Source organism: Schistocerca americana, chromosome 6 (genome assembly GCF_021461395.2).
Source record: "Schistocerca americana isolate TAMUIC-IGC-003095 chromosome 6, iqSchAmer2.1, whole genome shotgun sequence".
Taxonomy (NCBI): Eukaryota; Metazoa; Arthropoda; class Insecta; order Orthoptera; family Acrididae; genus Schistocerca; species Schistocerca americana.
In genome coordinates, this window is record NC_060124.1 from 604,210,525 (window position 1) to 604,236,980 (window position 26,456).

The 26,456-nt window shown below is 45.9% G+C and overlaps 1 protein-coding gene and 1 pseudogene across 1 annotated transcript in view; both read right to left on the reverse strand.

Annotated features, from left to right (window-relative positions):
- Positions 1-26,456, reverse strand: part of LOC124619387 (Down syndrome cell adhesion molecule-like protein Dscam2) — an 853,562-nt gene that overhangs the window by 804,278 nt on the left and 22,828 nt on the right. The gene's annotated exons all lie outside the window — the stretch shown is intronic.
- LOC124620439 lies at positions 6,720-6,837 on the reverse strand (annotated as a pseudogene).

The following is a 26,456-nucleotide window of genomic DNA, read 5'->3' on the forward strand; positions in this document are numbered from 1 at the left end:
CACTACATACACGCCCAATACGTTTCCGAGAGAAAGTCAGATACCTTGGTGTCTGGCTGGACCGGAAACTTACATGGGGGGACCACATCGAATACGTTGCCAACCGAGCGCACGCGAGGCTCAAACAGCTCTACCCAATGCTCAACAGGGAAAGCACACTGAATAGGAGGGTGTCGAGGTCCTTATACACGACACTGATTAGACCTCTGATGACGTACGCAGCTCCCGTCTGGGGATATGCAGCTCCCACACGACTGCGCCGCCTGCAGATCATACAGAACAAAGTGCTACGAATCATTAGCAATGCTCCACGCTACACACGCACCGTGGATCTTCACCATGAATACCGCCTTGATACCCTCAAGGAAGTATTCAAGAAACACGCCACACGACTATACAGGAACTCGAGACACTCGAACAATCCTTTCATCCTCACTCTGGGAAACTACGATCACAACCACAGGTGGAAACACAAGCGACCAAAGACACTGCTAGCTAGGGCATAACCACCTATGGTAAACTAACATACGCAAACAGCGACAAACGTCGGTAAGCCCCTGCATATCAGCAATACTGACTGGCAACTACCAGCTGCTATTAGAGCCGACCAACAGGCCACAGCAGGGACACCGACGAGCTCGCCCACAGACGCACGAACAATCTCCCAACACTCCCTCACACTGTGCCTCCGGTATATGACCTATCGGACACAAGACCGATAACAAACATAACTGTTGCAGGTTGCAGGACGCTGAACGAGGACTCTGTACCAGCACCCAGCGCCAGCCGCCGAGCAGCACAAACGCACAACGTCAAGGTATCGACATGCATGATACCCACTAATAACAAAGCCTATCCTTGCACAACCTATCGCAGGCAGCAAGACAACCGCTACTGCTCTTGCCGCCCGACCTAACTTTCGCAGAGGTTTTTTTCCCTTGGCTCTTGCCTTGGCACTTTTTTTTCCTCTGCCCTTCAAACCGCTACCCTTCGTCAGATTTCGACCAATCTATCTCCAGATGAGCGCGTATTAATGGTTAATCCTAACCAGACGTACGCAAACATCGCAGTACCCACATCCTGAGACACCTCACTTTAGTGAATACTAACCCTTATGCAGAGATGGCAGTAGACCTTTTGTGTTGGCCATCATGCCGGTGTGGGCGTGGAGGGGCTCCACCTCTTGTAAAAAAAAAAAAAATACAATACACGAATACGACTTTCGGAAACATCGTAAAAGCTAGCGCGTGCCTCGAACAAAAGTAACGCAGTATCTCTTTATAATATCTTTACAAAAAGCAACTCCTTTGCAGAATGTGAAGACATGAGACTCATTTTTCCATTTTTGAACAAATATACTCAACAATACCTTATCGTCGTTGCAACATCTGCCCCTACTGAGTGTTTATTTTCAAAAACTAGAACAACTGTCACTCAAAATAGGAGTAAATTCTCTCCTAAATATTTACAGTATTTGCTCTTTTTGGGAAACCTTCCAAAGGCTGACCTTTTGTTTAAGTATTCTTGTTAACACAGGAATGAAAGTATTTAATATTTTTATTAGACTACATGAAATAAGCTACGAAGTAAAATACCTGCATACTTAGCATTGTATTATATTGTATTGTATCGTACGTTAGCCGGGGACCTAGAAACGTCGGGGAGGCTCCGTCCCCGCCGCAGCCGCAGTGGTTCACAGCCCCACAACGACCACCGCAGTCCACTTCACCCCTCCGCCGTCCCACACCGAACCCAGGGTAATTGCGCGGTTCGGCCCCCGTTGGACCCCCCCCCCCCACCCCCCCCTGGAACGTCTAACACCAGACGAGTGTAACGCCTATGTTTGGGTGGTAGAGTAACAATGACGTACGCGTACGTGGAGAACTTGTTTGCGCAGCAATCCCCGACATAGTGTAGCTGAGGCGGTATAAGGGTAACCACCCCGCATTCGCCGAGGCAGATGGAAAACCGCCTTAAAACAATCCACAGACTGGTCGGCTCACCGGACCTCGACACAAGTCCGCCGGGCGGATTCGTGCCAGGGACCAGGCGCTCCTTCCCGCTCCGGAGTGCCGTGCGTTAGACCGCTCGGCTAACCGGGAGGCATACTTAGTATTTCTTCAATTGCATAAAAAAATTAAAAAAGGTATCGACACTTTAGGACTATGCGTATGAGTAATGAAAGAGTATTGGAAAGGGTTGGTGAGAGAAGATGTCTGCTGAAGGTTGTAAGAGAAAGGAAAAAGAACTGGTTGGGACATTCATTGAGAGGGGAGTGCTTGCTAATAGATGCTTTGGAAGGATTGGTTTGTGGGAGAACACTGAGAGGGGGAAGGAGATACAAGGTGATAGACGACATAAAGGGAAGAGGAAATTATGCAGACCTGAAGAGGATGGCAGAAGACCGGACAGCCTGGAGAACTACCGTGTGAAAACCTGCCTTTAGGCAGAACACTGATGATGATGATGATGATATGAATACTATCGCAGGGCGACCTGAGCAGCTATTGGGACTTTTGACGTTACCGGAAGAGCACCCGCCGCCATGTGAACAGTATCGCAGCACAATTTGAGCACCGGAAGCGCCCCCGCCGCCCCTGCAGGCGACCGCGTGAGGTGGCCCTGCCCCCTGACCCCGTCCCTACCCTCGTTACTGGGCGACCTGAAAGAATACGGCACTCCTGGTGGAACTCAATCGACCCGCTCCAGTCGTGAGCGCCACGAGCCGGTGAACTTCGTAACTGCGTTTAAAACAGACTCAAACTCGACCCCACCGGGGGCTTCCGGGGGGAATAAATCTGCATTCGTCAACGGAAATAAGGCCCGTCTCCAGTTAACGTGGACAATTTCCGCTCGTCGCTTTCCTCTACAGCAGTCTTCGCTTCCCTCCGACTTTTTTGTGAAACGATAACTGCGCAGTGCACGACCAGATGCACAGTCCGTATGTGGTAGCCTCGTGTGCGAGAGATAACACGCCACGTCACGACTGCAGTGAAAAAGGTTGTCTGGTAAATACATTAACTTTGGGACTCTTCAGAACTAGTCGTAAAAATTCAGGTTTAGCAACCGCAACAACTCTTTAGCATGGACATGGTGTATAAATATTCATTCTCCCAACTCCGGAATGAAGCTTAATTAGTACAGTATATGGGGTAGGCACCGTCTGCTATTCGTACGTCAGAGAATATCGCAGACTGGTCATTCAGTCTAATAACGCGCGCACCCTGGCAACAGTGAGGGCAGAAAGTATGAGCAGAGCCAAGTGTGCCGTTGTTGTTGTTGTTGTTGTGGTCTTCAGTCCTGAGACTGGTTTGATGCAGCTCTCCATGCTACTCTATCCTGTGCAAACGTCTTCATCTCCCAGCACCTACTGCAGCCTACATCCTTCTGAATCTGCTTATTCATCTCTTGGTCTCCCGCTACGGTTTTTACCCTCCACACAGCAATCCAGTACTAAATTGGAGATCCCTTGATGCCTCAGAATATGTCCTACCAAATGATCCCTTCTTCTAGTCAAGTTCTGCCACAAACTCCTCTTCTTCCCAGTTCTATTCAATACCTCCTCATTAGTTATGTGATCTACCCATCTAATCTTCAGCATTCTTCTGTAGCGCCACATTTGGAAAGCTTCTATTCTCTTCTTGTCTAAACTATTTACCGTACACGTTTCACTTCTGTACATGGCTACACTCCATACAAATACTTTCAGAAACGACTTTCTGTCACTTAAATCTATACTCGACGTTAACAAATTTATCTTCTACAGAAACGCTTTCCTTGCCACTGCCACTCTACATTTTATATCCTCTATACTTCGACCTTCATTAGTTATTTTGATCCCCAAATAGCAAAACTCATTTACTACTTTAAAAAAGTGTCTCATTTCCTAATCTAATTCCCTCAGCATCAACCGGTTTTAATTCGACTACATTCCATTATCCTCGTTTTGCTTTAGTTGATGTTCATCTTATATCCTCCTTTCAAGACACACTCCATTCCATTCAACTGCTCTTCCAGGTCCTTTGCTGTCTCTGACAGAATTACAATGTCATCGGCGAACCTCAAAGTTTTTATTTCTTCTCCATGGACTTTAATACCTGCTACGAATTTTTTTTTTGTTTCCTTCACTGCTTGCTCAATATACAGATTGAATAACATCGGGGATAGGCTACAACCCTGTCTCACCCTCTTCCCAAACAGTGCTTCTCTTTCGCGCCACTCGACTCGTACAACTGCCATCTTTTTTCTGTAAAAATTGTATATAGCCTTTCGTTCCCTGTGTTTCACCCCTGCCACTTTCCGAATTTGAAAGAGAGTATTCCAGTCAACATTGTCAAAAGCTTTCTCTAAGTCTACAAATGCTAGAAACGTAGGTTTGCCTTTCCTTAATCTATCTTCTAAGATAAGTCGTAGGGTCAGTATGCCTCACTTGTTCCAACACTTCTACGGTATCCACACTGAGCCGGCCGGGGTGGCCGTGCGGTTCTAAGCGCTACAGTCTGGAACCGCGCGACCGCTACGGTCGCAGGTTCGAATCCTGCCTCAGGCATGGATGTGTGTGATGTCCTTAGGTTAGTTAGGTTTAAGTAGTTCTAAGTTCTAGGGGACTGATGACCACTGCAGTTGGGTCCAATAGTGCTCAGAGCCATTTGAACCATTTTTGTATCCAAACTGATCTTCCCCGAGTCTCGCGTCACAACGTGTTTATTTCTCCGCGTGAGCTAGCTGCAGACACTTTACTAATTCAAGAACGTCGTGTAAGTCGTTTGTCGACTGGGATTGCCCATCTCACTGTCGTATTTTCTTCTATTCTTTCTCTTACTAACATCAGTAAACACGTGCGTCCGTTATGGACGTATTGGAACACTTCAGCTGTAGAACCTGTCGGCAGTTTATAATGAATCAGTTGCAACGGGTTGCTTTTATAGGCATTAATTTTTCCACGGTGACACTTCAAGATGGCTGGTGATCCATGTCGAGACGTCTACATTTATTCACGTGTCGAGAACGTTGTTTCTTTACTAAGACGTCGCAGATTTCTGAAACGGAGGTTTTTATGACAGCCATTGTAAAATTTCCTAACAATGGAAACTCCCCATCGAACCACACCATAGATTTAGTGGTAAAATGGTCCACTGGATAGTGTGCCGAAAACTGAACACACGTCAAGTATGAAAACAGGAAGAAAGTCTACTGAACTGAACAAAATAGAAACGGTGAGCGGCCGAAGTTGAAGGTGTCGGACTGCAAAGCGAGAGATCCGTCTTCAAACCTCCCCCATTTGCCACTTTTCTTTCACAAAACTATGAACTTCCCGTCTGACGTGTCTATTCTCCTTCTGTAGTCTTGGCAGTTGTCATAATATAAATTGGTTATAGAATATGAGTCACGTGGTAAGAGTACATTACCGCAGCAAGTAAGTATGACGAACAGTGAGAGCAGGCGGGATCCCGCATAGGCCTCTCACAGAAATGAAAACAACAAATAAACGGTAGCGAACTAAGTTATAACAAAGGAATTCGAGTCAAAACTGCTGGATTGGAACGGAAGAGTGAGAAGATGTGGTACTTGTGTAGAACAAATAGGATGTACGTACGTCTGCTGTTGCACACGGACGCTACACGACGACACAGACACAAATATGAAAGCAGCGAACAGAGACGTCCATGGCACGACAGATTCTGCGAAAGATTTGAACACTGTTCTCACCCTTCGCAGTCCAATACCGTGACCACATAACCACGCCGCCGTGGCAATTGAAACATGCTCGATGTTACACGTGTTGAGCTTGTACGGTTCACTGTTTCTATTTTACTTCTTTTTTGAACTCTTAAGTGCACACGCCAAAACTGTGACAACCTCTTCCATTGCATTGCGTTACTCTCCCGGAAAATATGCGAGCCCAGTATGGTTCAATTCTTGCCATGCCAAAACAGTAAATGTCGCTCTTAATGATACTTGTCGTATCATCACCGGGTGCCTGAAGCCTACTCCTCTGGATAAACTGCACAGCCTCGCGCGAACTGCAGCCCCCGATATCCGCCGAGTGGTAGCAGCAAAAAGTGAGAAGAAAAAATAAGAAACTTCTGAAGCTCACCCCCTATATGGCTATGAACAAGCAAACCCACGACTAAAATCCAGAAAGAGCTTCCTCAGATCTACCGAGGCTCTAGTTGGGGCACCACAGCAGTGTCGAATCGAGCTGTGGCGTACAAGGCTTACCAGTGCCGTGGGATGGATTACGCCAAGCGAAAGAGTACCACCCGGCTACACAGAGAATTAGAGTACATAGAGATCCCTCAACTGACTACGCTCGAGTGTCACGAAATGAAAGAGCAATTTGAGTAAATGGGGTTTGCTAGAGGAGCAACACAGACGACCTTCCACCTGCTCCAGTGTACCCATTGGCCAGCAACATGCACAACAGAAGACCTGCTAGATGCAACGCCAAATGCAAAAGAGGTCGCTAACTTCTGGGCGGCAAAAGTGTAAATAATTGTCTTGTAAATATATATACAATCACTCTGTCTTCAGGCCACAATGGCCTACCGGGACCATCCGACCGCCGTGTCATCCTCAGTGGAGGATGCGGATAGGAGGGGCATGGGCTCAGCACAACGCTCTCCCGGTCGTAATGATGGTATTCTTGACCGAAGCCGCTACTATTCGGTCGAGTAGCTCCTCAATTGGCATCACGGGGCCGAGTGCACCCCGAAAAATGGCAACAGCGCATGGCGGCCTGGATGGTCACCCATCCAAGTGCCGACCACGCCCGACAGCGCTTAACTTCGGTGATCTCACGGGAACCGGTGTATCCACTGCGGCAGGGCCGTTGCCAAATATATATTCACACGACATTTAAATATTGTACATTATTTTATACTTCGTAAATGCTTCTGACACGAATAAATAAAAATAAATACTTCTTTTTTTACAGTTCAGTACGACTTCTTCCTGTTTTGATGCTTGATCTACGTGCAGTTTTTGACGGAGTATCCACTACATCAGCTTACCACTAGATATGAGAGGGGGGGAGGAGGGTGCGGAGTTACCCTTGTAGGTAAATATACAACGTGTTCACGATGCGTGAATCAATATAAACACAAGATGTGGTGCACTGGCACCGCGTTTCGGAAAAGTGCTGCCATTCATGTTGCTGCGTTACTCCATAAAAATTAATGTCCCTGGCGCTGTAGTTTCGATTTTATGCGCTAGGAGCGCTGCTGACGCGTTAAGTGACGAGGCGCGAGCTTAGCTAAGTATATTAACGAGGCTCAATGTAGTCAGAACATACGGACATTTGCGCCACACAGTTTGGTACTCGCAAAATCAGTCATCAAAACCTGTAGATGAACTACCTACGTACATAATTAAGTTTGTACGGCACCCTCACAGTGCGAGTGCGTCTCGCGCTTTTCCTGTTTTCAACTTTAGCTAAACGAAACAAAATCAAATGGACTGAAATGGAAACGGTAAACATGGAGACGTGATATGGAGCTCAACTGCCTTGACGTGCTGCTCGGTGGCACATCTAACGTCAAGCTGTTGGCGTGTGTTGGACTGCAGAGAACGCTTGCTTAGTTCCTGTCGTTCCCTCTGGAACATAGGGGCGTGACGAAGATTTCTAGCATGTGTCTCCACTTCACTCCAGGTTTTCCCATCCTTTGCAGCTTCTCTCTCGATCGTCCTTTTCCACGTCTGTTTGGGACGACCACGTTTTCTAACTCCTTGAGGGTTCCAATCCAAAGTCATCCATCTGGTTTCCTCAATGTATGCCCAATCCAGTTCAATTTTCTTTCTTTGATTTGTATATTGATTGGTTGCTGATCTGTCTCTCTCCAAAGATCTTCATTTGTCATTATATCTGGCGATCTCACATTTAAAATATGCCAGAGACTGCGGTTGATGAAAACGTGGAGCTGGTTTTTGATGTGGCTAGTCACCTTCCAAGTTTCGCAACTGTACAACAGAACAGCCTTCACATTTCCATTGGAAAGCCGGAGTTTGGTCTTCTTTGAGATGTTCTTACTTCTCCAGACAGGGTACAGTTTTACAGATGCACCATTTGCTTTGCGGATGCGACTACGGACGTCCTCCTCAGTGACTATCCTTCCGAGACAGAGGAAAGATTGGACCTGTTCTACGTCCTCTCCATTAATTGCCAGCCTAGTCGTGATGGTCGAATTTATCAGCATTTCTTTGGTTTTGCGAACATTTATCTTGGGGCCTGCAACTTCCGCCTCTCTCTGTAACCTGGCCAGTTTCTCTTCCATGTCTCGATATCTTTGTGCCATTAAGCAAATGTCGTGTGCGAAATCTAGATCTTCGAGCCTATACCGCCTCTGTTCCGTCCCCCCCCCCCCCCCCATCACTCTCTTCATCAGATGGTCCAAAACCAAAATAAATAGTGTTGGCGAAAGAATACACCCTTGTTGTACTCCCGAATTAACTTGGAAAGGCTCTGTTAGTTCTCCATTATGTAGTAGTTGGCATTCATAGTCTTCATACATTTCCTTGATGATGTTAATAATCTTTGTTGGAATGGCATATTTTGCAGGAGTATGCCACCTGACTCTTCGACTGACAGAGTCGAAAGCCTTTTCAAAGTCAATGAGGGTAAGGTAGAGGGTGTGTTGCCTCTCCGCACTTTGTCCCAGAATAATTCTGAGAGACCTGATAAAGTCCACACAGCTTCGATGTTTTCTAAAACCCGCCTGCTCTCTCCTCAATTGTGCTTCCACAGAATCCTTAATGCGGTTTGAAATGATCCTCGAAAGTACCTTACTCGGTACAGACAATAGGGTAATGCCTCGCCAGTTGTTGCAGTTAGTAACCTCCTTTATTGGATATTTTCACCTCATTTCCAATCTGTTGGCACTTTCTCCTCTCTCCATATCTTCTCTAAGAGGATGTACAATAACTCGACAGTGGTGTCCAAGTCTGTTTTGAGAATCTCGGTTGTTTATTATCTCGTCCTGGTGCCTTCCCATTCTTGATCTGCTTCAGTGCTATCCGAATTTCTGCTTTCCTGGGTGCATTTACACCAATGCTGGGACTAGGATTTTGTATTTCGTTTGTTCTTGTTCTTCTACCTCCCCACCGAGGTCTCTATTTAGAACTTCTTTAAAGTGTTCCTTCCACCTACGTGATTGTTCTTCATGTGTAGTTAGTATCTTCCCTTTATTATTCCTTGCTGGTCGGTTCCTCTGGAAGCTTTTCTTTGAGAGCATCTTAGTGGTATCATATAGTTCTTTCACATCCCCCCTCCGCGCTGCCTGTTCTGCTCTATCAGCGTGTGACAAAATATATGTGCTAGCGAGGACGTGGGAGAAATTCAGACGCGGCCGCGAAGGCGGAGGGCCGGACACAGGGGTCAGTGCTTGTACAAAGCTGTGAGCGCGGGGCTATCGCGAGGTCGGCCGCGCCGCGCCTCGCTTATCTGCCACGCTCCTTGCTTCCAGCGCCGCCACTGGCTCCAGCACAGCTCTAGCGGCCGCAGGCGTGACGTCACTGCCAGAAACGAGCTGCCCGCTGCGAGTCCGTTCTCTCCCCCACGTCCAGTAGCCGCGCTGCCGGCTGCTCGTCTCTCTCACACACTGCCTACGCAGTCACACGGTTCAGGAGCGCGGCTTTTCCATTATTACTGTGCTTTCGTGAATTTTTAACAATGACTTTTTTTGCTACCATACTACGCTGCAGGTTACAAAACTGGTTTCTGCTCCCCAAGAACTGAGACCTTCTCGACCTCTGTTGTCTGAAACCCTCCACCACGAGCAGTCCGACGAATTCTGCAGTCCAATTTGTTACGGTTGCCCAAGAATGTGAGAAAATTCCGAGGACGATTGCATTGGTTCGGATCTTGAAGGTCAATCCTAGCACCAGTGTCGAGGGGCCGTTACGCATTTTACACGTTTATCTACTTCTATACACACGTTTATCTACTTATATACACGCCCTAGCCTACACCCGTCCAATTCAAAAAAATATTCTGTTCAACTTTAGCTACGTAAGTTAACATTAAAAAGTAGAAAGCACGAAAAATGGAACAAGCCCATTGATATGATTATGTGCGAAATTTGGAGATGCCATCAAAGTTGAATAAGTCTTTTATAAAATTTACTCCCTGTTTTTCCAGGTCGAGGAGTTTTAATTTGCCCTCTTTGTTGGTTATTTTTCTTAATATCCGATATGATATGCTCAATGGCTGTGAGGATTTTTTTCCCTACAGCAGACTTTTAATTATTAGTTTCCGCCTTACGGGAATGGTGAACTTTTTTAAAAATATTACGTAATTTTATTTCATAACGTGGCATACAACAGATGTTATCGTGTGTAGGTGAATTTCAGATCGCTCAATCAAAAAGGTATCATCCAAATCCATATCAATAATATAAAACGATGTAGTTTCCATATACTATTGAAATATGGTCACCGTTTAGCTCTCGGAGCAGTCCCCCTTAAAATACTGAGGGTAAAGCTATCGGTCGTTTCAAGTAACAAAAGTTTTCTGTGCTTCTTCTCAAACATAGTTATTGCGGCGCGACACGTTCTCGACCACATCGGCTAAGTAATATGAACATTGGCAATTTTAGAATTTTGTCTCCTTTTGGAAATATTTCTGCAGGTGCCCACAACTGTGATAAGTGACGAATGTGAATAGATTCGTTTAGTGCTAATGGCGAATAAAATCCGCTGCTTGTTATGTCAAAGTTCCTTTATCTGGATAAACGCATCTACACCACTACCGTTTCAGAACACTAATCCCATCTTCAGGTACGACAAAACCGTACAAGTCACGGAGAAAAATTAACACATTTTTCCAGTAGCACGAGAGAACCTACGCGGTTGTACACGTTTACACCGATTTTTAGTATGACTTGTACAATAGGGAGAGTACGCAGCGCAATAAACTGTAACAATAATAAAAAAACATCAAATTAGTCATTCTATAGGTTTTCTAAGGAAAACAAGAGGTATGAAACAGCTCATTGTAGGACTGTTCTGTTAAGACTTTGCCGGTCGCTGTGGCTGAGCGGTTCTAGGTGCTTCAGTCCGGAACCGCGCGACCGCTACGGTCGCTGGTTCGAATCCAGCCTCGAGCATGGATGTGTGTGATGTCCTTAGGTTAGTTAGGTTTAAGTAGTTCTAAGTTCTAGGGGACTGATGACCTCAGACGTTAAGTCGCATAGTGCTCAGAGCCAACTGACCATTTTTGTTGCGAGTTTCTTCTACTTCAAGTTTTGTGCGCTACGCTTCCAAACAAACCATGCAATGGAGTAGACTTACCTACATTCTTTAATGTACCACTATGCTACTGTGATAGCTGAAGAATAAAACGACAAAAACAATAAAACTGTTACTTCAAGGGGGGAAAATGAGGAAATACTGGAAAAATAAGAAGCAACAACAAAGGAAGAAGAGGAACTGAAGTTGTTAACGTGATCCCAGTTGGTCAATACGATCGTGGAAAAACAATCCTTGCTACCGACTCAAAAGTATCCAATTCCGCGACTGTTGCTACACCAAAGTCACATTTGTCAGAATTTTTCAACATAATCGTTTTCTGAACAAGAAATAATTATATTGGCTCTGAGCACTATGGGACTTAACATCTGAGGTCATCAGTCCCCTAGAACTTAGAACTACTTTAAACCTAACTAACCTAAGGACATCACTCACATCCATGCCCGGCGCAGGATTCGAACCTGCGACCGCAGCGGTCGCGCGGTTCCGGACTGTAGCGCCTAGAACCGCTCGGCCACACCGGCCTGCCATAGCTCTATGGAGTGACTGCGTATCCAAAGACCTTCAGAGAGTGGGACTGCTGGAAGGATGACAGAAAGGAGCCGAAAACAGGCTGGAGGCAATCTCTCAAAGCAGCGCGCGGTCCATTGGGCCTGATCGCCTAAAGTGAGTAAAGAAGTAGGTTTTCAACAAGTGGTAACTCATAAAGTGTTTTTTTAACCTTCTAGGTGACGCACTTCTGAGGCAAAATGGAAACCTGCACAAATGTGGACGCCACAGGAGAAAGCTTAGTGGTTCATTGAGACGACGTCCGATACACAAGTGCAACGGAACTTTCGAACACGGTATGGATGCAACTACCAGTCGACCAACTATTTGGGCTTGTCACAGATCATTTATGGAAGCAGATAGTGCTCTCCACAAAAAGGAGGAGGTTCGCCCGTCTGTTTCAGACGCCAACCTGGAGAAGGTACGGCAGGCACTTTTAAGGAGTCCGGCCAAATAGGTGTGTCTGGTGGTCAGAGAGTTGCAAATAAGACGATCAGTGTCTTGCAGGAGAGGTTACGAATATATTCCTGCAAGGGGCAGCTGCCTCAGGCGTTGATGCCCACGGACAAACCTCGGCGCTAACAGTTTGCAGTGGATATGCTACGCAACACTGACGCAAACAATAACTTCTTGGAATTTTTTTCTGGTGAGGTAACATTTCATGTACCCGCCAAGCTGAATCGTCATAACGTTCGTATGTGGGCTCGACAGCATGCTCATGTTACACGAGAAATGGAAAGAGACAGTCCCACGGTCAATGTTTGGCGGGGACTGACTCATAATTACATCACCGGCCCATTATTTTTGGTCGAGTCTGCCATCAACGGTAGTGTTTACCTGGACATGTTACAATCGGAACTATTGCAACCTGATGTTGTATCCCAGCAGGATGGGGCAACTACCCACCGGTCCCTCAATGTCCGTCAGTTTATAGATTAAAAGTTTCCAGGTAGTTGGATTGGACAAGATGGTCCAGTTCGATGGCCGCCACGAGCCCCTGACCCCACGCCACGGGACCTCTTCCTGTGGGGTTTTGTAAAGGGTCTGGTGCACTGAAACAAGGTTAGAGACCTACACTGGATGAAGGCACGCATTCGCAGCCTATTTGAACAATCGCACATGAAGTGAAATGGAATTCCGATTAGACATTACCCGTGCTCCATAAGTGTGCACATTTTGACGTGTACGAATGACGAAACAAAACTTTGAGTTATCACACGATGAAAACCATTTGTTAACATATAGTATAGTTTTAAAGGTGTTATAGTCTTAAGTTGTGAAGATAATTTATGGACACACTGTATTAGTAACATCTACGCTTTAGCCAGTAAGAACCCCTTAGCCAATTTACTCACTGTTAACCACCCCTTGTCAACTCGACAGCCCGGAGAGCTATTCACAAGTCCTTAATTCAGGCCCAACATTTGCTTTACCTTTTTCAGAAAATTCTGGGACACATTGTTGCGCAGATTACATTTCTTTCAGATAGTGTCCTTTGAAGCACACTGTCCTAAAAATGTCACAACTCTGTCGCTTCTATGCTCTATTCGTTACAAGGAAAGTGAAGCAGTACGTTATGACTATTACTGGACATAATGTTATGTGAGGTTATTAAATCGCTTAATTTATTAGTGTCGTAATCAGACTTTTATTAATGACTCTAATAATTATTAATTAATCATTCTGTATGTTCTTTATTAGATTTATTGCGTAGTAACATTAAATCATTATGCTCGCTTAAACTCTGAAGGCAGGAAAAAAAAGACGCAGGAAACGAACAGAAAACGTTTTCTAAAGTCTGCGAAAGAAAACAACTACGGTGGTTTAATTATTTCCCGAGTGCAGAAAGCAGAAAAGTGATACAATTATGGCGTAATTAAGATTTGGCTATGACGAGTAATTCCTTACGCAAGTTTTTCTACAAAAGCAAAATACTATGTATGTCAGCGATTTTCAGGCCTTGGAGGCGGAAGAAACAACAAATGTCCCACTGTGTGACGCCATACAGCTTATCATTCAACGCGTCTAAATTTAAGGGCAGACGACATTCATGAAATGACGAAAGCGATAGCGTGTGTTGCATAACGGGCAGACCTCGCGTACAGAATGGAAGCAGAATTTTAAAGTAAAATTTCTGGCTGTTCATTGTCTGCAGTCAGAATTATTTAGTCCCTCATCTATAAAATAGAAATACGATTCCCTTGTGAATGTCAAAAGCAAACAAAGAAATTTAATGTAAATTAGTTATTTGCATGTTTCCTTGATATTTTTTAAGTGAACAGTTGGCTTGCCCGAATCACAGAGGTCCACGCAAATAACGTGCGTTTGTACCCCATGTCAGCCTGAGAGTACATGAATCTCTTCATATTATTACGAATATATTTACCCGCATATTTTTAATTCCTTATCACTGTATTACCTCAACATTTACTTAGTTATAATAGGAACAGATATAATCTTCCTGAATGAAATTTTTACTCTGCAGCGGAGTGTGCGCTGATATGAAACTTCCTGGCAGATTAAAACCGCTACTACTTTCTCGTTCTTTATATTGATGGAGAAGATTTTGTAAGAATTTTAATGGTAACGAAGGTATGCGCAAAAATGAAATGTTCGTCAGTATTGTTGGTTGTAGGAAATCCTTCCCCCTCAGATAACTAATAACTTTAATGATTAGTGTTAATTTCATCTCTTTGTTTTTCATTATGTCACAAATAACTCAGTTATTTACGAAATATTTGTAGTTTCTTTGCAATGAGAGGATTTTGTAACTGTTAGCCTTCTTATCTTGCGTAATTTTTTTGTCAATAATCAGACTTTGATTTCTCAAGAACAATTTTCGTTACAGTAAACCCCACCTCCGTGACAAATAGTAAAGTTGGGAAAGTTCTGTCGTGTGTGCATTGTACCTTACACCACACGAAGTCCCAGAATGTTGCAAAAAGAAGGATGTTAGTAGTGTGTAGTATATTTTCCTTTAGCTGCTGCATCTGCAGATTTGCGTTTGCTTTCGAGTACGTCACTACGTCAGATACGAAACAGCGTGCTGAGAAAGAGGTAAGTCACTTCTATTTCAGGCTAGATCTCACCTTTCCTTCTTGAGCAGACAGTGTGTAGCCGGGATTGTCACGTGTCGTACTAGCAAGCAGACTGATTTTCAGTGAACAGTGTTGCTAATCTCAAACAGTTATTTTTTCCGAGTAGAGCAGTAATTTATTTTTCTGGATATTCCAAGTCAAACATTGCACTTACGTAATTACTTCTGTACTGAGTTTTAGTTGTACAGTTTTTACTGAACACACAATTATTTTCTTCTGGCATTTAATTTGATAATTTTTCTTCATTTCAAATTTCGCATTTTATAAAGTTTTATTTCACGACACTGTTCACATGCCCAACACAAGGCCAAACAAGTCAGTTTTGCTCAGCAATTGAATACGATACCTTAAAGTACATTATACGCATTTTTCTCACATAAAGACAATTTTTTATAGAAAGCTTACAACTGTACGGGGACAGTTCAAAATGGTTCAAATGGCTCTGAGCACTATGGGACTCAACATCTTAGAGGTCATAAGTCCCCTATAACTTAGAACTACTTAAACCTAACTAACCTAAGGACATCACACACACCCATGCCCGAGGCAGGATTCGTACCTGCGACCGTAGCAGTCCCGCGGTTCCGGACTGCAGCGCCAGAACCGCACGGCCACCGCGGCCGGCACGGGGACAGTCCCCGCCAGTTACCTCTACAGAGTCCTCTCTTCAAAACAGTCTCTAGTACTATAATTTTAACCAGGTCCTCTGTCTTGATTCTTTGTCTCTTGAAAAAAAAAAAAGCTTATCCTTTTTCCTGAATGTTTTGCATTACCATCGGTTAGATTTGGTATTAGGAGAGTGATTCAAATGAAAAACCTTAAAGTACATTACGAGTCTAAAAGTTGTACTACCGCTTTGCAGCTGGCAGCAGTTATCCTTGTATTTCGACGAATGAACAATAGTTGGCATCTTTTTGTTGCATCATAGAAAACGAAGCTGCGTCGGTACAAACATGGCCGCCCAGTTCTCGACTTGGACAGATTTGGAGCAACGATCTGTGATACGTTTTCTGAGTAGTGAAGCTGTGCAGACGCACCGCAGGATGACAGCACAGTACGACGTCTGTCAGGCGAACGAAAGCATTGTGACAGTGGAAGGACGAGGGCGCACCAAAGAAAACAGGCGTGTTACCGTAAAGGAAATGGCCAGTATTTGGATATATAAGTCTCGGGTCAGCTTATAGTATCGTCCGCGATGTGCCACGATTCAGGAAAGTGTCCACATGATGGATATCCCGTCAGCTGACTGCTGAATTGAGACGTGGTGTCCTCAGTGCCCGTGATGAATCACTGTATGATACTGATCAACTTCGGTTACTCTACGGCTGGGATATCCGTTGGTACAGCCCTAAGGGTAAAATATCATCGGAAGTGTGATCTATCTGCCTAGAAAACTTGAAAACTGTGTGTTTACCACTAAGGTACTTGGTGTTGTATTATTTTTACATGTGGCCTTCTTCAAAATCGCACTCCTTCTAGGGGAATCTTACCCCGCAGGTATTCTTTTCTGAAACAGTGTGGCAGGATTGTACTACGTTTGGCTGAAATTGCTCCAAGTGTTCCAGAAAGATGCTTACATGTCACTACGTCCCTTTCAGTCCGGAACCGCGCGACTGCTACGGTCGCAGGTTCGAATCCTGCCTCGGTCATGGATGCGTGTGATGTCCTTAGGTTGGTTAGGTTTGAGTGGTTCTAAGTTCTACGGGACTGGACCTCAGAAGTGCTCAGAGCCATTTAAACCACTTTTTAACTACGTCCTCACACCTCTTCGCCATAAGCCCCATACAGGCAGAACAATTTTTCCTAGCTAGAGTACTATATGTGTACGAAGTTTGGATGACATTTCTCCAAGCGTTCCAGTGTCTTTCTTTATACTCTGAAAACCACAGAGAAACTCGTGGCAGAGGATACTAATTGTTTCCGTTTCGGCGCGGCAAGAAACGCCCCTGCGCGCGCTGTAATTAGCCTAAAATCCTGCTCGCGACAGCTACGTCAACGGCACCTTGCGGCCTTCTGTATGATCCTAGACTCTTTACTTAATGCTGGCCCTCGGAACACTGTAACACCTCTTCCTAACGCCACCGATACCTCTATGGGGGTTACGTGTGATCGGGAATGCTACGCATCATTCTATAAAACCGGAAAACTGTGAATTTGACACTAATGTAGTTGGTATTCGCTGATTTTTACGTCTTACCCCTCCAAATCCCTAAGATGTGTCTTAAAATCCTATAGCGTATTTTTTCAGAAAGTAACAATCGTACCAAGTTTGTTTTGAAAAAATTTCTCCCGCCATCCCAGAGCTGTGCTGGAGCACACACATTCTTATATGTACAGATTATGAATAAACGATGGAATACTATGATTCAGTCGCTACTTTCCACTGCCTTTTCCGGGATTAATCAAATGGAGCACGTTCATTATTATAGAAAGGATTATTGTGAGCCTGAATTGACTTTTGTTGTTTTTTACACCGATCGACTATAAGAATGCTTCCAAGCTAACGGCGGCCACTACAGTGTGCAGACGACCGGTGCGTGTGTTATGTGGGAGGGTTCAGCGGTGCGCTAGGCAAATAGCGAGTCAGCGCGGTCCCTCCCAGTAAGGGTAGCGGGCGTATCGATAGCGGGCGGCGCTCGGCGCTCGTCCACAGATCGATCCGGATGCTCCTTATCGATACCTGCGCACGCGCGACTGCGCAGGTCGACGTGCCGGCGGCGCCTGCAGCGCAGAGCTGCGTCAGCAGACGAATCCCGGCTAGGGGGGTGGGGGGGCTCGGCTGTGCACGCTGGAGCGAGGTGAGACCACAGGCGTGACTGCTCCCCTCTGTAGGCCGCGCTGCTAAATAACGCCTGACCGACGACACTGCGCAACGTCTTCAGCCACTCTTTGAAACAAAGCAACACCTGTGAAAGGCGACACTCCAAATGAGCTCGGTAACAACGTGAAAAATTACAAACGTCCACTTCACCTGTGACCTGGGACTGGAGCAGAGACTCTGCAGCGCACGCGGCTGTTTCAGGTGCTGCTCCAGTTTCAAAATTCGCTTTGTTGTACTTTCTTCAGACGTCCCCTCACGAGACCTGACAGTGGGCGGGACAGAATCTCTGACATAATTTCTATGCATTCGCGAACGTTGGGCTAGGAAACGTGTACCGCTGTGATGTGTGATCACTTGCTACGTCAGATACCGAGCGGGGCAGATGCATTACTTGAATTTAGATTTCTGTAGCTCCAATTTTTCTATTACGACTCGAATGTTGTACAGTATATTTTCAGGTGCATTACGGGCATGTTAAACGGCTTTGTCTTCAGTTACGTTCCGTGCAATAAGGAGAATTTAAGTGTTACGTAGGTGATTAAAAGCGCTACCTAACCTTTTCGAAGACTGTTAGCTGAGAATACAAGGTGCAAACGATAACTGTTTATAACGTACCACAGTAGTGTAGAGTGCATCGAGGCGAAAACTTTGAATAGAACAGTTGTCGTCCAACAAGTCGGGTAACTAGCACAAACTTACCTATAAAAAACACTTCAGGTACGGCGCTTGCGCGGTGCGCGAGGTTTTCAGTATTCTTTCGCTCTCTGCGCGCTAACTATTGGTCCTAGAGAGAAAAAAAATGAATGGGAGCTTTTTCGCGGGAAATTTACTGTACTTCAATTCTGTACTGGTACGTTTTCGCTTGTTGCCGCAATTTTCGAGTTATTCTAGAAAAATGTACGTAACTGCCCTTAAAGCCCACATCCGTCCCCACACTGACCCCTTATACCTCACGCCATACTTTAGTATGTCGCTCATGGAATTCCGTCCTGTGACTGTAGAAAAAATTGCAGCTACACGAATTATTTCCCATATTCGACCCTGACTACTAACGACTAATTAATAATCTGTGTATGCACATGTGGGAGAAGGCTCGCTATGAACAATTTGTTAGTAGCCAGTTGAAGCCCCAAAGACAAGGCTCTGCTCTGAAATATGCACTAGGGGTGAAAAACGGTACTGACAAGGCAGTGCATCGATTTTATTATGAAGATTTGGGATCACAAAAATTAAGCAAAGTGAACTCTGTAATCTTTGAAAACATGTATACCCATAATTCAAAAAGAACCATCGATAACCTGGAGTCAATGTTTAAAGTAAGACGAGATAGAGGAAGAGCGAGTGAGAAAAAGAGAGAGAGAGAGAGAGAGAGAGAGAGAGAGAGAGAGAGAGAGAGACAGTATAACGGAGACAGCGTTCTGATGTCTTCATTGTCGACGAAACTAACAGTAGCCATTCGATTTTCTGGACATTGAAGATGATGTCATTAAGAACGGTACAGTGTGAATGACAAGTGACGTCACTTATCTGTTAAAGCCGGATGCTGCGCAAAGCGAAAATCCAGTCATCACCTGTGCCACGCTGGTCGAACTTTGACTCTTTAGGAGAGCAGTAGTACCGGAGAATGTTCCCGTCGCCACAACGTCTGCTTTACGGAGAGAAGACACCCAAAGCAGTGTATGCTACATATACATCATTACTATGTAACTGACAATTAAGTGCCCGGCAGGGGGATTCGTGTCGTGCTGTTTATATTCGTAGTCGTTCTGTGACGGCGTGGACTGTGTTTTAAAGTTATTCGGCGGTTTCTTTTTTGTTCGTTGTTGCCGAGATGCAGGGGATTGTATGGTACTGTATCGTACGTTAACCGGGGACCTAGAAACGACGGAGAGGCTCCGTCTCCGCTGCAGCCGTAGTGGTCCACAACCCCACGACGACTACCGCAGTCCACTTCACCCCTCCGCCGCCCCACACCGAACCCAGGGTTATTGTGCGGTTCGGCCCCCGCTGGACCCCCCAGGGAACGTCTCACACCAGACGGGTGTAACCCCTATGTTTGCGTGGTAGAGTAATGGTGGTGTACACGTACGTGGAGGACTTGTTTGCGCAGCAATCGCCGACATAGTGTAGCTGAGGCGCAATAAGGGGAAACAGCCCGCATTCGCCGAGGTAGATGGAAAACCGCCTAAAAACCATCCACAGACTGGCCGGTTCACCGGACCTCGACACAAGTCCGCCGGGCGGGTTCGTGCCGGGGCCCAGGCGCTCCTTCCCGCCCGGAAAGCAGTGCGTTAGACCGCACGGCCAACTGGGCGGGCTGCTGCAGAGGATACTCCTCCATTCAGACGTGACATTCGAGGCGATGATTTCAACGGTTGCACCGCGAGCTTCGTTCTCACAGCACGCGAGTGATGTCATTGTTTGCAAGTGGTCCACTCCAACAGCTGACGCCTGCCTGCATTACGGCGCGCCTGCGGTCCGTCTGAAAGCAGGACAGGCCGTGCATATCCCCCTCCTCGTCGCGAGCGTGGCTGTAGTGTACGATGCGGAACATATGCAGCAAAAGTTAAGAAGAAGCAGAAGAACAAAAACCTTATGAGGTTTGTCTGCTCTTAACGGTCAATGTATTCTCACTTTGGTTACAGATTTTTTAGTAGACTCTAGAAGCAACGATTCATGGGCTCGAAAATTGAAACAAAAATATAATCGGTTTTCGTAGCCGACATGCTTATCTATGACTGTTCTTCCCATACTGCAAAAACTTTCATTGTAAATTATCTAAGCGAAGAGTCACAAAATTTGTTTCGTTTAACTTATTTAATTACGGCGCATTTCGTTCTCCGAGAGTGGGCTACCAAGAACTACACACGTAGTGTAAACGAGTTAACATGTAACGTAGGCAGTAAAACATTATCCCTTAAAAATTCACATTACGACAGGAAGTCAAGGCTACTGCCGCTACAATTTTATTTTTTTATTTTGCTACCAACTGCCGAATTCTTCCCATCTATACCGAATAAACACTTTTTATTTTTTTACTATCGAGTTGAGCCTCTTATGGACTGCGTGGTAACAACCAACTTCACTCTCGTGTCCAGCTCTTCTTCTTGTTCCAGCTTTGACTTCCTGCCAGTATATTCTGAGCCCACCAAGAAGTGCCTGTTTATGCTCTTCAGATAATGGTCCTCTTTGTCTTTTGGACGTTGACGCCATTTTAAAACCTTGGTAGCGTTCACCAATCTTCTAAATTTGTTCCTGTCAGAAATTTCTCTCTCTGAGATACCAATATGCCTAAGGTCATTTTCACATTCTTCGAACCATCTTGGCCTTGACCGAGCGAGGTGGCGCAGTGGTAGCACACGGGACTCGCATTAGGGAGGACGACGGTTCAATCCCGTCTCCAGCCATCCTGATTTAGGTTTTCCGTGATTTCCCTAAATCGTTTCAGGCAAATGCCGGGATGGTTCCTTTGAAAGGACACGACCGATTTCCTTCCCAATCCTTCCCTAACGCGAGCTTGCGCTCCGTCTCTAATGACCTCGTTGTCGACGGGACGTTAAACACTAACCACCAACACCACCATCTTGGCCTTGTTTTCTTAGATCGGATGAAACTGCATATTCTTTCTGTTAGTCGATCATCGTCCATCTTCATGAGATGACCGTAAAATAACAATCGTCCCCTCTTAATAGAAGCTGTGATAGGTTCTGCCTTGCTGTAAAAGTCCTCATTTGCTCTCATTCGCCATTGTCCATCAACTCATCTATTACCCAAGATTTTCCTTAATACCCTACGCTCAGCTTGACCTTGTCTATTCGTGCTCAAAGTTTCGGTCGCATTTAAGCCCTCAGGTTTTACAACTGTATAATAATGTCGAAACTTGGCCCCTATATTCATAGACTTTTTGTTATATGTATTCTTTACCAATTGGTATGCGTAGGCTAACTTCCTCATCCTGACATTAATTGCTTCTTCTTCTAATCCATTCTCCTGGATGACAACACCGAAATACCTGAAATTCTTAGCTCGTCCGATTTTTCCCAGACTGATGATCACCCATTCAAGTCCATCACAGATGTTCGTCATATACACTCCTGGAAATTGAAATAAGAACACCGTGAATTCATTGTCCCAGGAAGGGGAAACTTTATTGACACATTCCTGGGGTCAGATACATCACATGATCACACTGACAGAACCACAGGCACATAGACACAGGCAACAGAGCATGCACAATGTCGGCACTAGTACAGTGTATATCCACCTTTCGCAGCAATGCAGGCTGCTATTCTCCCATGGAGACGATCGTAGAGATGCTGGATGTAGTCCTGTGGAACGGCTTGCCATGCCATTTCCACCTGGCGCCTCAGCTGGACCAGCGTTCGTGCTGGACGTGCAGACCGCGTGAGGCGACGCTTCATCCAGTCCCAAACATGCTCAATGGGGGACAGATCCGGAGATCTTGCTGGCCAGGGTAGTTGACTTACACCTTCTAGAGCACGTTGGGTGGCACGGAATACATGCGGACGTGCATTGTCCTGTTGGAACAGCAAGTTCCCTTGCCGGTCTAGGAATGGTAGAACGATGGGTTCGATGACGGTTTGGATGTACCGTGCACTATTCAGTGTCCCCTCGACGATCACCAGTGGTGTACGGCCAGTGTAGGAGATCGCTCCCCACACCATGATGCCGGGTGTTGGCCCTGTGTGTCTCGGTCGTATGCAGTATTGATTGTGGCGCTCACCTGCACGGCGCCAAACATGCATACGACCATCACTGGCACCAAGGCAGAAGCGACTCTCATCGCTGAAGACGACACGTCTCCATTCGTCCCTCCATTCACGCCTGTCGCGACACCACTGGAGGCGGGCTGCACGATGTTGGGGCGTGAGCGGAAGACGGCCTAACGGTGTGCGGGACCGTAGCCCAGCTTCATGGAGACGGTTGCGAATTGTCCTCGCCGATACCCCAGGAGCAACAGTGTCCCTAATTTGCTGGGAAGTGGCGGTGCGGTCCCCTACGGCACTGCGTAGGATCCTACGGTCTTGGCGTGCATCCGTGCGTTGCTGCGGTCCGGTCCCAGGTCGACGGGCACGTGCACCTTCCGCCGACCACTGGCGACAACATCGATGTACTGTGGAGACCTCACGCCCCACGTGTTGAGCAATTCGGCGGTATGTCCACCCGGCCTCCCGCATGCCCACTATACGCCCTCGCTCAAAGTCCGTCAACTGCACATACGGTTCACGTCCACGCTGTCGCGGCATGCTACCAGTGTTAAAGACTGCGATGGAGCTCCGTATGCCACGGCAAACTGGCTGACACTGACGGCGGCGGTGCACAAATGCTGCGCAGCTAGCGCCATTCGACGGCCAACACCGCGGTTCCTGGTGTGTCCGCTGTGCCGTGCGTGTGATCATTGCTTGTACAGCCCTCTCGCAGTGTTCGGAGCAAGTATGGTGGGTCTGACACACCGGTGTCAATGTGTTCTTTTTTCCATTTCCAGGAGTGTATTTTGTCTTTTGAATAGAGATCTGGAGTCCAACTTTTTCAGCAATTTCTCACAGCCTATTGATATTGTTGAGTGCTGACTCTAAGTTCTTAGCAAATATGGCAAAGGCCAAACAGTCAATGTACACCCCTTTGTTCTTACGACCAAGTCTCAACCGCTCTTCATTTGTTTCTTCTTGGGCTAACAACTTTCTCCACTCTCGAATGACTTTTTCCGAGACGCAGTTGAAAAGGAGTGGGGATAGTCCATTTCCTTGTTTTACGTTCTGATTGACACTGTGTTAGTGAGAGTTTGTTTGATGAGCTTTCTTGATGTATCATCCACCCAAAACTCTTCCAAAATATTCATTAAAACCTGTCGGTCGATGGAGTGATATGCGTTCTGAAAATCAACAAACACGACCACGTAGTTATTTCCTCCAGTTCTTTGGACCTAATGACGTTCTTCAGGTTAGAGATCTGTTCTGCGCAAGAACGGCTCTTTCGGAAAACAGCTTGATATTCCGCAAGCAGGTGGTCAAGATGACTTTCTACTCTTTCTAACTAACACTAACACAAAATATATTATCCTGTGCACAGAAAACTCGCTTAAGTCACGGTAATAGTGGCCGCCCACAATGAAGATAAGACTTGATGTTTTTCCCCCGCTAGTACACTACTGGCCATTAAAATTGCCACACCAAGAAGAAATGCAGATGATAAACGGGTATTCATTGGACAAATATATTATACTAGAACTGACATGTGATTACATTTTCACGCAGTTTGGGTACATAGATCCTGAGAAATCAGTACCCAGAACAACCACCTCTGGCCGTAATAACGGCCTTGATACGCCTGAACATTGAGTCAAACAGAGCTTGAATGGCGTGTACACGTACAGCTGCCTATGCAGCTTCAACACGATACCACAGTTCATCAAGAGTAGTGACTGGCGTATTGTGACGAGGCAGTTTCTCGGCCACCATTGACCAGACGTTTTTAGTTGGTGAGAGATCTGGATAATGTGCTGGCCATCGCAGCAGTCGAACATTTTCTGTATCCAGAAAGGCCCGTACAGGACGTGCAACATGCGGTCGTGCATTATCCTGCTGAAATGTAGGGTTTCGCAGGGATCGAATGAAGGGTAGAGTCACGGGTCGTAACACATCTGAAATGTAACGTCCACTGTTCAAAGTGCCATCAATGCGAACAAGAGGTGACCGAGACGTGTAACCAATGGCGCCCCATACCGTCACGCCGGGTTATACGCCAGCATGGCGATGACGAATACAAGCTTCCAATGTGCATTCACCACGATGTCGCCAAACACGGATGCGACCATCATTATGCTATGAACAGAACCTGGATTCATCTGAAAAAATGACGTTTTGCCATTCGTGCACCCAGGTTCGTCGTTGAGTACACCATCGCAGGCGAGCCTGTCTGTGATGCAGCGTCAAGGGTAACCGCAGCCATGGTCTCCAAACAGATAGTCTATGCTGCTGTAAACGTCTTCGAACTGTTCGTGCAGATGGTTGTTGTGTTGCTAACGTCCCCATCTGTTGTCTCGGGGATCGAGACGTGGCTGCACGATCCGTTACAGCGATGCGGATAAGATGTCTGTCATCTCGACTGCTAGTGACACGAGGCCGTTGGGATCCAGCACGGCGTTCCGTATTACCCTCCCGAACCACCGATTCCATATTCTGCTAACAGTCATTGGTTCTCGACCAACGCGAGCAGCAATGTCGCGATATGATAAACGCAATCGCGGTAGGCTACAATCCGATCTTTACCAAAGTCGGAAACGTGATGGTACGCATTTCTCCTCCTTACACGAGGCATCACAACAACGTTTCACCAGGCAACGCCGGTCAACTGCTGTTTGTGTGTGAGAAATCAGTTGGAAACTTTCCTCATGTGAGCACCTTGTAGGTGTCGCCACCGGTGCGAACCTTGTGTGAATGCTTTGAAAAGCTAATCATTTGCATATCATAGCATCTTCTTCCCGTCGTTTAAATTTCGCGTCTGTAGCACGTCATCTTCGTGGTGTAGCAATTTTAATGGCCAGTAGTGTAACTTTTCCAGCATGTTTATGAACTATGAAGCGTATCTTCACCCGTATAGTCCCTTTTGTGTTAATTAGTGTTCATAACGTTTGCATCGCGGTCCACCAACCAACAAGGCTCACACGAGACCGATTATCGGCTATCTCTAAATAAATATAGAATTTTTCACAGATGCTGTTTCTCGTGGCTGAACTAGTCTACTTCTGGTACACAGAACGCTCAACACGAATCTCGTAAGTCCTGCGTCTCTGTCATCGTTTGTGGGTTAGAATCAAGGAGAACGTGCAATGAACAAACAAGCGTTTCTGAACTAAGAAAATAACATTTTTTTGAAAGAAATTCAAAGAAATAGCCGAACTAAAGGCAGACTGTCCGAAACTGGACACTTTTGACCTCTTGTTACATCAAAACTCGCTGCTGGCTAACGTGCAATTGCGTGTTGCTCTAGTTCGCAGCTCCTCGACGGCGGCCTTGCTGCAGGGATACACTGCGTGAGAACGGTTCCTGCGATGACGCTCTGCAAATTTCAGCTGGCCCCAAGGTTGTCCGGTCGGGTTCGTACTTCGTGTCGGCAGAAGGAGCAACCTTTCCGTTCAGTCGATTCCTGCCTCCACTAGGTGGCTGCGCTGTGCTTGCACATTATCGTTTCGAAAGACCAGCGCCGAAATTCAGGAGTACGTGTAATACTAAGAAAATAGAGTTCTGGAAGCTACTAAGATGGACACAGTCAACGCATTATCGGAGCCAAGACAAGCACCAAGCCAATACCTACCATATTAGTACAATTTTATATCTCTATCTACTTCGCAGAAGATGACGAGATTGAAAGAATATATAAGGTCATTGGAGTTTTATAGCAGGAAAGGGAAGGGAAGAGAAGAGAAAACAACAGGAGAACACGGCCTGAAAAGGGACTATTAGAGCGCCATATATCACAAAGTGATAAAAGTGGTCCAACTAAAATATTCATATTTCATTACGTATTACCCGAATATGCAATAAAAAATGGGGGTTCCTATTTTAAAAAAAGCAGTTGATAGCCATATGATCTATGGCAGCGCCATCTAGCGGGCCAACCATAGCGCCGTCTGGTTTCTCCCTTCAAGCTAGACAAGTTTCGTTCTTTGTAGTTTTTTCGTTTGATGCTTATTTCGTGAGATATTTGGCCCGATCACGATCAAT